This window comes from Lathamus discolor, chromosome 4 (genome assembly GCF_037157495.1).
Source record: "Lathamus discolor isolate bLatDis1 chromosome 4, bLatDis1.hap1, whole genome shotgun sequence".
Classification (NCBI taxonomy): Eukaryota; Metazoa; Chordata; class Aves; order Psittaciformes; family Psittacidae; genus Lathamus; species Lathamus discolor.
In genome coordinates this window covers 14,776,713-14,788,423 of record NC_088887.1, presented here as the reverse complement: position 1 = coordinate 14,788,423, position 11,711 = coordinate 14,776,713, and the positions used below count along the sequence as shown (strand labels likewise).

General features: G+C 41.4%; 1 long non-coding RNA gene across 2 annotated transcripts in view; it reads left to right on the top strand.

Annotated features, from left to right (window-relative positions):
- The first annotated feature begins 6,463 nt into the window (after positions 1–6,463).
- Positions 6,464–11,711, top strand: part of LOC136013079 (uncharacterized) — a 39,398-nt gene continuing 34,150 nt past the window's right edge. Inside the window, exon 1 of one of the 2 annotated variants that reach the window (XR_010612135.1) lies at positions 6,464–8,037. This is a non-coding gene — a long non-coding RNA (uncharacterized LOC136013079). Of the gene's footprint in view, positions 8,278–11,711 lie in introns of both variants that reach the window. The other variant, XR_010612136.1, reaches the window with a different exon arrangement.

Sequence of the window (11,711 nt, the reverse complement as noted above, 5' to 3'; positions counted from 1 at the left end):
TCACTCTGGCCTTGACAAATAGCATTCTGATCCACTTGTAGCCTTGGAGGATAGTGCTGAAAAGATCACTTTCTTTCATTATCTTTTTTCTATGCTGCATTAGAAATAACTGCTTTTGCCTTCCAGGTCCTTTAGAGTCCAACCCTACTGTAGCTATTACCACTCATTCACTGTCAAAATGCTGACTCGTGGCTTTGATCAACCTATTACAGCAGCCTCCACTGCCTACTTGTTAAATTTTTAAACAGCCACTTGTGTATGTACTCCTGGGCTGCCTGTCATGCTTGGAGGAGCTTCTCCATGCAGAAACATAAACTAAAGAGATACTTACCCTCCTGTTTCTAAACTCTTAAGTTCAAAGCCCTAAATGCTGTTGTCCCTTGCCTACTGACCCCAGCACAAGCCAGACCGCTGAAAGGCTGTAATCCATGGTGGTGGGCATTTATCATATGAGCCCTGAGGGGCAGCACACTGACAGCATTAGGAACATTCCCTCTTGCGTTCCCTGCTGCAGCAAGCAGACTGGTGCTGTGGGAAATCAAGATGACCACAGTAAGAAGGTAGTTGTCTTCTAACGGCACCTTGCAATCACCAGTTTAAATTAGTCAGTCTAACTGAGTGTGTAAAGGAGTCTCTTCAACAGGCCTTTGTAAAGAGTGATGTAAACCTGAGCTATCCTTTCCTGTCTTTCACCAAAAAACAGGAGAGAAAAAGATCCGTTGCCTCTTTTCCCTTCTATAGTACCACTTCTAATTGACTTCAGCACAACAGGGGCTGAAAAGAAAACAAGAACGTGGCCTAACATCGCATGTGACAGCACAGAGGCAGTTCCTCACCCAAACATCTTAAAGATGCACAATAGAAAAAGGAGAGTGTCTTGCCAAAGCAGTGAAGAGTATGATGGTTACTGGATTCGAGGCATTTTAGGAAAATTTAGGGAGAAAGGAGTAAGTTAGTGAAAAGCAAAATGAAATGAAGCAGAGAGGAGTAGACTGAAAGGGAGGAAAAGTCAGCACAGTATGACGGATTCTTAACTTTGATTAAAATCCTGTCTGGCCCCTGTAAAACTGACTCCTGCCTCTAGCCAGCAGTGCTTGCCAGCATTCTTCCAGAACTGGTAAAGTCCCAGTGTGACCTAATAGCCTCAGAAAAGTGAAAGCACACAGTTCTCATCAGTTGTACACTCTGTGCTGGGCAGGAAAGCTGCAGCAGCCGGGGCAGGGAGTTACCATCTACCTTCTGCTGCTTATGATGATTTCAGAGCAGACACAGGGAACTCTCAGATCTTTTAACATTGTTTTCCAGCAAAGTAAAACCCCCTCTGTTAGGTCTGAGTGGGGAAAATAAAGCAAGAATTATTAACATGCTCCATTCTTGTTAGAAAAAGAGGAGTTCATTTATTTGAATTTTAGTAACTTTGTAATTAAAATTTTTATATTTAATATAAAAGAAAAATCCTATACATATACCCTTTTGGCAGAAAAAAGTGTTCAGCCCATCACTCAGTCTTCTCTTGCAGTACTTATCCATTATGATGTGAGTTAAAATATGAAATGCATATTAAAGAGAAAATCAATTTCTGAATGAAAATATATATATATCTAGTTCTGGTAAGTACAAAGAGGCTATTGGCTTCAACCAGTAATAGGCCTGCTTCAGAACTGTAACATGAACTGTAGTTAAGGTTGGATTTTTTTAATTTTTTTTTAAAAGTTTCAACAGAAAATTACATTTCCAAAATCATGTAAGAAAGCTTCATCACTTGAAAAGGAACAATGTTCCCCATTAAAAGTAGTGTAAAACATCAGGAAAGCTGGGAAGCTCTTGGAGGAGTGCACATTGCTAATTAGGAATTATAGATACCTGTGGAAAAGTTAAACAGTGCCCCCATAACAGTGTGGGGCAAAGAGGAGAAAATGGTTTCAGTGCAATAGAAACAAGGAAGGCTAACAGAGGTGCACAGCTGATGCTAGACAAGGGTGGTAAAGCTGTCAACCACAGTGCAGAAAAGCCAAAGAATCCAATAAATATTTCTCTTCTTATTTGAAAGAACCAGTGTGATATACTCATATCTGACAGTGATAAGGACTACTTTCTACTCGATCAATAAAATGGGAGATTGTTAAACAGCAACTGTCAGACCTTAAGAGTTTTTGAATTTACAGAGCCAGATAACTTGCACCCAAGAGTATTAAAAAAGCTTACTGAGAAACTCTCTGAACCATTAATGCTGATCTTAAAGAAACCATAGAACAATGAAGAAGTTCCAGAGCACTAAAGCAAATTCAGTGCACCAATAATTTACAGGAGTAAATGTATTTGAGTGGGCAACCTGACATTTACCTCAGGCCAAAACTCACAAAGGCTGACCTGGAACTCAGTCAGTAAAGATAAATATATGTACCCTATTATGATGTGTTATAAACTGTTTAACTGGGTGCGTGGGGGGTGTAAATGTAAACAAGAAATCATTACCATTTGCTGGCTCATTGTATCTGGGCTTTCTCTTGGCCCACTGCTAGTCAGTATTTTCATTAACACATCAACAAGTGCCACTGGGCAATTCCTTCTGCCAGCCTGGCCATGGGATACCAGGAAGGGGATCCCAAGTGTGTGCTCAGAGAGCTCAGGGAATAGTTGGAGCTGAGAAGTGCCCTGTTGCAAGAGTTTCAGTAGGATGTGCAAGGCTTGAGAAATCACTGTAACACTGTTTATTATGGACTTCTATTAAACTCAGGGAATAGAAATATTTGGAAGTGCAGCAATTTCACATGATCAGAAAATAAATCCCCTCTGATACGCACTTCCCACAAATATCCTCTTCTTAGCTTTAAGAAGTTTGTAAAACTTCACTGCTGTGAAGTTTTATATTGTGAAGTTTGATATCACCCTCTGATATTAACCTTTGTCCTCAATCCTCACTGTCTTTACCAAACTGTCAGACAACATCCCACTAACTGCCTTCTCCAAGCAATTCTTAAACAGGCTTTTAGCCTTCTCTGATACTGCACAACTTTATTCCAAGTTATATATATAGACAGATAGATAATATATATATGTATGTATACTATATGTGATCAGACATACCTGAAAGGATTAAAAAACCGCAGATAAAAGTACAACGTGTTTTCTTTTCAGCTCCTGTTTGCACTGAGTTTTCAAAACTATCAGTTACTTCACCCTGATGGGGTGAGATGAAGCATAATGAAGCTCAGATCACTTGGATACAGATCCTGAGTCAAGACTGCCCCTGCCTTCAGGAGTTACAGTCCTAATATGCTTCATAGCTGCTTGTGTCTCATCTCAGAGCGCCCAAGTAACATGTGAGCTCCTGCCACACCGTGTGTCATTCCCAAAGTGGTAAAACGCAGACCAATGTAGGTGAGAGAGATACAGACATCGCCATTGCTGAGAAGGAGACCTTGTCCCACTCCAGGGTTTAGATACTGGAACACCCGAGTCCCTTCACTAATGATGTGGTGTGGTTTTTGACTCTCAGTTTCCTTGAGCGTAGTGCCCAATTAGGCCATAAGGATATCAAGTTTTAATTAGCTAAAATTTTCTAAAGTGCTTACAAATTAGGAGATTTATGGCGTGCTCACTCAGTACTCTGTGTTTTATTCATGATACGCTATAACGATAGGAATTTTCACTTTTTTTCTCAGAGTTGGTGTCTGGACACCACAGCCGAAGCAGATGAACTGATAATTAACCCCAGAAATGAAAGACAGAAAAAGGCAAGTCTTGCAATCTATATTTAGAAAATAGAAGAAGAATAAGAAAATAGAAGTATTCTTAGGTCAGTGATGCCTACAGCATGCATCAGTAGCAGATCAAATATTAAAAGTAATCTTTAATAAGTGCGAATCAAAGAGGGATTAGAAAAGCTCAGGGGATTTGGAAATGAGACTTCAGTTCAGGGAATGCCACAGCTCAGGGGCATAACAGGTGAATGCTCTGCTACCCATGGATGAGAGACCTGGCAAGGGCGCTGATGAATTTGAGATTTATTATTAGAAAGTAAGGACTGAGGGTATGTATAAAGGGAGACCAATTCTGATAGGTATGAAAGGGACATTTCAGACAGCTAATGAAAAACTCAGAACAAAATTTTAAAGTCAATGCATTGACTGACAGGAAGTAGGTATAAATCTGCCATACCTGAAGTAATGTGATTGGATTTATTGCCTTAAGTAAATGTATGGGATGCAGCATACTGAGCAACGGTTTCATTTGTGAATATTGTTCTGTATAGTGTATGCCTATTACTGTACTCTAAAAGCTATAAAGATGGGGTTTAGAACAGGGCAAGCAACATGGAGAGTATCAGTAATATCTGCCTTCCACCTGCAAAATGGAGAGTTGTCACCTAAGCAACTGCTTTTGAGAAAAAGCTTTTCAGAAGTTAACGGTAAATGAACTAAGGAACCAAAGAAAGATAAAGTTCAAAGTTTTGTAGGATTCATTAGATGTACACAACTGCCACCAGATGGGAAAACAGAATATGACAAACAGTACATAAATGAAAGACAGATGAAACGGGGGAAGATGAATTTGGGGATTTGATTTCAGACAGCAGAGTCTTATGTATCCATCACAAGGACTGCCTTTTAGCTCCTTTGTGTGTGAGAACGTGCATGCCTTTTTTCCCCTTCCCTCTACCTCCCTCCCTCCCTTCCTTTTTCTTTTAGTGATTGACAGCCCACAGTTTGAGGAGATGCTTAGACATAAATCCATACCTGTTTTGTCATACATCGTGATCTAAGTAATCTCTTGAGAAAGAGAGTTTTGGTGTTGTAGGAGCCTGCGTGAAGAATTTGGATATGGATCCTCCACAAAAAAGTTTTGTACACTGTAGTAGGTAAGAATGAGATCACTTGGGTCAGTACTTTAACTGTATATTACTTAGAAATACTGTTGAGAGTCATTACTCATTGAGCGGTCACTCAGATAACATTTATCTAAAGCTCTAATTTAAAGTAGTGTAAGTTCTTGTGCATTTTATTACCATTACTGTTAGCTTCGTTTTTTATGTTTGGCATACCTTAGAGAAATAGGCATTAAATGATGTCTTTTCCATCCCTGAATGGAATTCAGTGCTGGAGAGTTACAGCTGCCTGCTGCTACCACTGTCTCCTTTTCTGAAACTGTTTCTGTGACAGGTTTGTAATAAAAGTGTTCAGCATTTCAAAGTAATGAGATATTTATTTTTGTGAACAACCCATCTATGTCGTATAAAGAATATAATGTTCTTTGCTCGCAAAGCCTTATGCATTAGGATATTCCAGTATTTTAATACCAGCTCTTCATGGTTTTTTAGTATTACAGTTTGGTGAACCTGGATTCTCATGAAATCATAAGCTACGATGCAGTTCATGCTTGTTTTGGAGCAGGCTGCAAGTTCAGTTACCAGATGATTGGTACATCCATATGCAGAAAGGGCAAACATTGAGCAGTGCTTGGTTGCAATTATATTGCCTTGACACCCTAGAGATATGTTTTTGAATCTTGTGATTTCAGTGGCCTACACTAGAGCTAGCAAGGAAGGAAGACCCTGACAGATGATCTGTTTGGCCACAGAGAGAATAATTCCTTGCATGACCTTCTTATTTTGTAAACACATTGTAGTTAATAAGTTTAGGAAAGGCAGCATGTTCTTTTTTAATTCCTACTCAGGCTGAATAACAATGTACCCTAAGAAATGCTCTGGCTGGCATTTAATTTCCATTACCATTGCCATTTTACTCTCATTTTGATGCCTTGTTATCACTCAATAGGGACAGAAAAAACATTGATACCTTTGCCAATCATTTTAGATCTTTTGATGGCTTTGTAACTCCGTTAAGCAAAAGGTTTTTTATGTCCCAAAGGTAAAATAAACTACTGTATAAGGTCACTGTCTCTTTCTGTTTATAGGGAAGTGAGAGAGTGTTGCTAAATAGCAGGCAAGAGAGCCTTTAAGCTCTCAGAATACTAATTGAGGGCTTATTTTATATATATAAATAAACATTTATAAACATATTCAGATACCTAAATCCTACCAATATTGTAGAAAGCTGGAAATCTACATACCCCTGAGAAACTAGGTTTAAACACTGGCTTATTACTACCACAACATCAAGAAAAACAGCTTACAGCAATGTTTTAAATTCTTCAGTCATTTCTGATTACATACTTTGACTGGAACAGACTTTTTTGCATCTTGGAAATTCAGCCTCTATTAATATTTCCCAAGATCACAGAATCATAGAATGGTTTGGGTTAGAAGGGACCTTAAACCTCATCCAGTTCCAACCCCCCTGCCATGGGCAGTGACACCTTCCACTAGAGCAGATTCCTCAGAGCCTCACCCAACCTCCCCTTAATTTTCTTAAATACACGCTTGTATTCAATGTACTTCTTGTCAATGTATCAGTGTGCTTTATCTTGGCTAAAGCTTAAGATCCTGTCAGGAAAGTACTGAGGAGGCTTTGACCCACTTTGGGGAAGCATGTTGCTCATTAGGCTGTTGCTACTAAAGGTCACGTCTAGACTCCTGATTATTTGTGGAACTCCAACAGATGGTGTGAAAGAGCAACTTTTCTACCTTCTGGAAAACATACAGTGAAAGAGCTGCTGGAATACAGCAGAGACCTGCAGGCTGATGAGGGGCTGGGAGAAGATAAGTAAAAACTGATTGCTTGCCATTGTTGTGATAACATGGGAACATAAAATTAAGTAAATAGGCACCTGGATCCAAACACTCACAAAATCACAGCATGGTTTGGAATGTTGGAAGGGATCTTTGAAGATCATCTAGTCTAGCACCCTGCCATAGGCAGGGACATCTTTCACTAGACAGTGTGGGAGAGGGGGGAACAGAGGAGGAACACACATATAACCCAATCTACAAACATGCATTCATATTTTGGGTAGATATTGATGTGTAATTTTTTCATTTTTGTGTTCTCTGGACATCTTGCTTTGACCTATACTGAAACAGAATGCTAAACCATATGGGCCTTAGATTAGGTTTGGCTTAAAATGAGCTTATTATGATGTTTTATTTGTATTTTGTTCATGACTCTCCTCAACTGTTCCCCAGATGTACGCTACAACTGTCACCTTTGCAGACACTTCTGCTCCTTCAACCAGGATGCAGCACGCACTTCACTTGACAATTACTGCTTCTTGCATTAATCAGAGCAAGGAGCAGAGCAGCACCCCAAAATGGGAAACACCATTCAGGAACACCAGCATGATGCAGAAAAAAGAATGAAACCTCTTGCTCTGTGGTGGGAACACAGTGGTCTCACATAGGCTACATATTTTCCTAAAACTCATTGTCACAGATCACAGAATCACAGAGTGGGTTGGTTTGAAGGGAACTTAAAGGTCAGCCAGTTCCAACACCCTGCCATAAGCAGCGACACCTTCAACTAGACCAGGTTGCTCCAAACCCTTCTCAGCACAATCTGTGCCAGTGTCTCACCACCCTCAGAGTGAAGAACTTTTTTCTAACAGCTAATCTAAATCTACTCTCTGTCCGTTTACAGCCATTGGACACCCTGCTGAAGAAAGGGGATGTGCTGCCTGCCCTGCTCTCCAGATACGGGTGTGCAGACGTAGCTTCGTAACGGGGAGGCCGAGATTGAGCGGGGCACAAGCAGCGGAAGGCAGCGTGTGAGGGCGGAGGGCGCTACCGCCACTTGTCGGCCAGGGTGCACCCACAGCGAGCAGGGGTTCGGGAATGCTGCTTCCGTATTTGTTTCTGTGACTGTATCTCGCATCGCCCCCCCCCCCCCCCCCCCCCCCCCCTTAGCGCCTTTTAGCCTCGTTTGAGGAACTGCGGGAGCGTCTCTCTTCGCATACCCGCGTGTGTGAGTGCATTGAAACAGGCAAGGACCTGACAGCGAGTATCGCGGTGCGCACCGATTGCCTGGGCTACAGCACACTGAGCCGGCTCCGCGAGGAATTACACACGGAGGTGCATCCTGTGCCATTCCGAGAGTGCAACCGCGTGGATGTCACAGTATCGAATACTGTATGATCAGTCAGGTAATTCGCAGTGCTTATGGCCTGGCACTAAAGGAGGATGCAGATTTTGTTCATGTGCCCCCAATGAAAGGGCACGATTGTTTTCATGTTTAAATAAGCATTCTTGAAGATGGTTCTTTCCATTTTTTTTCTCAGCCTCCCTCCCCAGCACTGATGTTAGACTAGACTATTTGCCTAGCAGTGCTGTGACCTCCAAAAAGAATTGAAATTACTTGTTTCTACTCTTACTTTATTTTTAAGGTATGCTATTACAGTTGCTATCATACTAAACATTTGAACCTTTAGTAGATTTAATAGCATGAACATTACAGCCATTACCATAATGCAGTAGTTCTCAGGAAAAGTCAACCAAAAAGTTACTCTTCTGATAAACACTTACAGACACTGAGTTTGGGAAAGCATTGGTTTAGAGTCAGTTTTCTTTTGTAATCATACTTGTGTTAAGAATTAGAATTTACTGTAATTGTGCACAGAGCAAGAGTTAATAGAAGTTACTGGCTATGTTGGTATTTCCAAGCTGGGGTTCCTAGCTTGAGAAAAACCATGCTTTAGCTACAGTCATACCAGGAGTGGATTGATGCCAAGCAGATTTTTGTCTGACCTGGTGGCTATGTCTAAATAGCAGAGTTTGAGCAGTACTAAACTGGACCGTTGCATCTTAAAAAGGAATGGATATATAAATATATGCATGTATATCACACGTAATTCATGTTACATGTTAGCTCACTGGAAAAGATACCTGCCTCACCTGGTTGATTAACCATGCTGTGTATCCTTCCTGAGGCTCCTTTGCTCATCTAAAAAGTTCATTGTTATGCCTTGAACAGTCATTTCTTCAAATAAATAAAATATCAGGGAAGCCACTGCAAGCAGAAATGTAACTGTGCACTGTATTCAGTTCTTCTGTTGTCTGACTTGAAGGAGGTTTAACATGGGCTACATCTTTCCAATTAGCATACAGTAGGAAAGATTTTATCAAATAAGACATTGGTTGTGTGGTGACAAAAAGCTGGCCAGCTATCTAAGTAAGGCTCTGTTATAATTGAAGTGGAAAAGCAAATCCATTTTATGAAACATCGAAGGTTTGAAACCTATTTCATTTTGCAGTAAATTAATTACTTCGTTTTCACAGGAAGAAAGACTTCACACTGTCTACTACTGAGCATTTAAGGCATGGAGTGAGAATGGCTGAACTAGAGGTTTTATTAGATTTGGCTCATTCTGTCTGCAGCAATTGTTATTTTGCATCTGAGAGATTCTTTCCACAACCTGTACTTTCCTAGCTCTTCATCCAAACCTTCTGCGAATAAGGATTCATCCTAGCAATGTTTAATTTAAATTGGTTCATTTTCACAAAACGTTTAGCTGGAGCTAAATTGCATTTTTCCTAGCAGGGAAAAAAAACCCAAAATTATGACAGGTTGTAATTGGTCGATGAGAAAATGAGCATGAGCCGGCAGTGTGCGCTCACAGCCCAGAAAGCCAACCGTATCCTGGGCTGCATCAAAAAGAGCGTGACCAGCAGGTCGAAGGAGGTGATCCTGCCCCTCTACTCTGCTCTTGTGAGACCTCACCTGGAGTATTGTGTGCAGTTCTGGTGTGCTCAGCATTAAAAGGACATGGAACTGTTGGAACAAGTCCAGAGGAGGGCCACGAGGATGATCAGGGGACTGGAGCACCTCCCGTATGAAGACAGGCTGAGAAAGTTGGGGCTGTTCAGCCTGGAGAAGAGAAGGCTGCGTGGAGACCTCCTAGCAACCTTCCAGTGCCTGAAGGGGGCCTATAGGGATGCTGGGGAGGGACTCTTCATCAGGGACTGTAGTGACAGGACAAGGGGTAACGGGTTAAAACTTAAACAGGGGAAGTTTAGATTGGATATAAGGAGGAAATTCTTTCCTGTTAGGGTGGTGAGGCGCTGGAATGGGTTGCCCGGGGAGGTTGTGAGTGCTCCATCCCTGGCAGTGTTCAAGGCCAGGTTGGATGAAGCCTTGGGTGACATGGTTTAGTGTCAGCTGTCCCTGCCCATGGCAGGGGCGTTGGAACTAGATGATCCTGAGGTCCTTTCCAACCCTAACTATTCTATGATTCTATGATTCTGTATTCTGTACATGGCCATTGGGAAGAAAGTGTACTAGATCACAATGGTAAATCGGAGAGTCTTGAGTTACAAATATTTTTACTCTCCTGCATAAAATAATAGTAAACACTCACATACCTTAGAAAGACATGGCACAAATCCAGACACCAGACCGCAGACATGACTGCTCTATACAGACACGAGATGATCAAGATGAGCGTTCAACAGAAGCAGATTGCGTGCATGGCATTATTAGGTTGCTTAGATGGCCAGCCCTTAGATAAACCAATTTCTAATAAGCAGTAAATTGGTATTATCAATTTCTTCAAAATATACATGCCACTTACTTATTAGAGCTCACATTTTCTTGTGCAGGGTGTAAGCTTTGTCCATGAAATATCCCAATGTGAGATTTCAGTGCGGAAAAAAGGCCAGTGCAGATGACGTTACAAAAACTCTCAGCTGATGGAATGAGTAGTTGATATTTAAGTCAACAGATCTGTGATTTGTAGTGGTTTGGGGGTTTTTGGTTTTCTTTCTTCTCCTAAACCCTCATGTCCTTTTTGGCAGGAGGCTGTCTTTTTTTCCATGGTACATGTGGATCTTGCTGTAGTTATTCCAATGATGTGGTCTATATACAAAACTGATAGGGCGCATGCCAGTGTATGAGGACCATGCTAAAATACACTGTTGTGTATAATGTAATATTCTTGGGGTATCTTTTGTCAGAAGTAGTGAGATGGGTCTTTAATGAATGAATCAGGTTAACTGTAAGGGAGGCTCTGTGAGCCTGGGATTGCTCAGCTGGCTCATTGGCCTGGTGGAAAACAAACCTGCTAAAGCAAGGTTTTCTGTCAGATTGCTGTGCTGACCTGCCTCCCTGGAGAAAACCCTTCTTACACACAAGGGGAGCAGTCAGGGTTTGGATATGGAGGAAGGCAGAGTGGGACTGCCTGACCTTCAGCAGAAGGGGTTAGGCACATGAGAGACTATGTCTCAAGGCTGCAAGCAGAATAGGAGAGTGAGCTGGGACTGGCGCTCCAAGCCTCATGTCAAGGCGTCACAGACAGCCTGTGAGCTTGCCCTGCCTTGCAGCATCTGAGGTACCTCAGGGAGTTTAGTGCTGTTTCCTGCAGCATCTCTTCCCCTGCTTGGTCTGTGTCAGATCTCAGAATCTGATTGTCCATTTCTTTTTCTATCTTATTTTCTAGAAGAGGCTGTGAGTGATATAAAATTTCTGTGCAGAAGTCAGGAGCAATGTGAAAAGATTTAGTCTTTCCTGCTATTTCAGCTTTAGCTGTACTGAGAAGGATCAGGTGCACACTCTTGTGTCTGCAGAAGCTAATTCAGGTGACTAGCTATCAGCAGTACTTTTTCACTGCTCTTTTTGTGAGCATAAAATTTCTGAAAATACAATGTAAACTGTTGTATACTCAGGCAGTCTCCCTTTAAGCCTTCTACTGAATAATTATTCAATATTGAGAAGTTATTCAGGTATTCTCATTTTGAGGATGCTAATTTTACAGTGCCAAATAAGTCTCAGCTTTGCCACACTGGTACTAGTTTCTACAGGCTTGTAGAATGTAAGTAGCTGAAG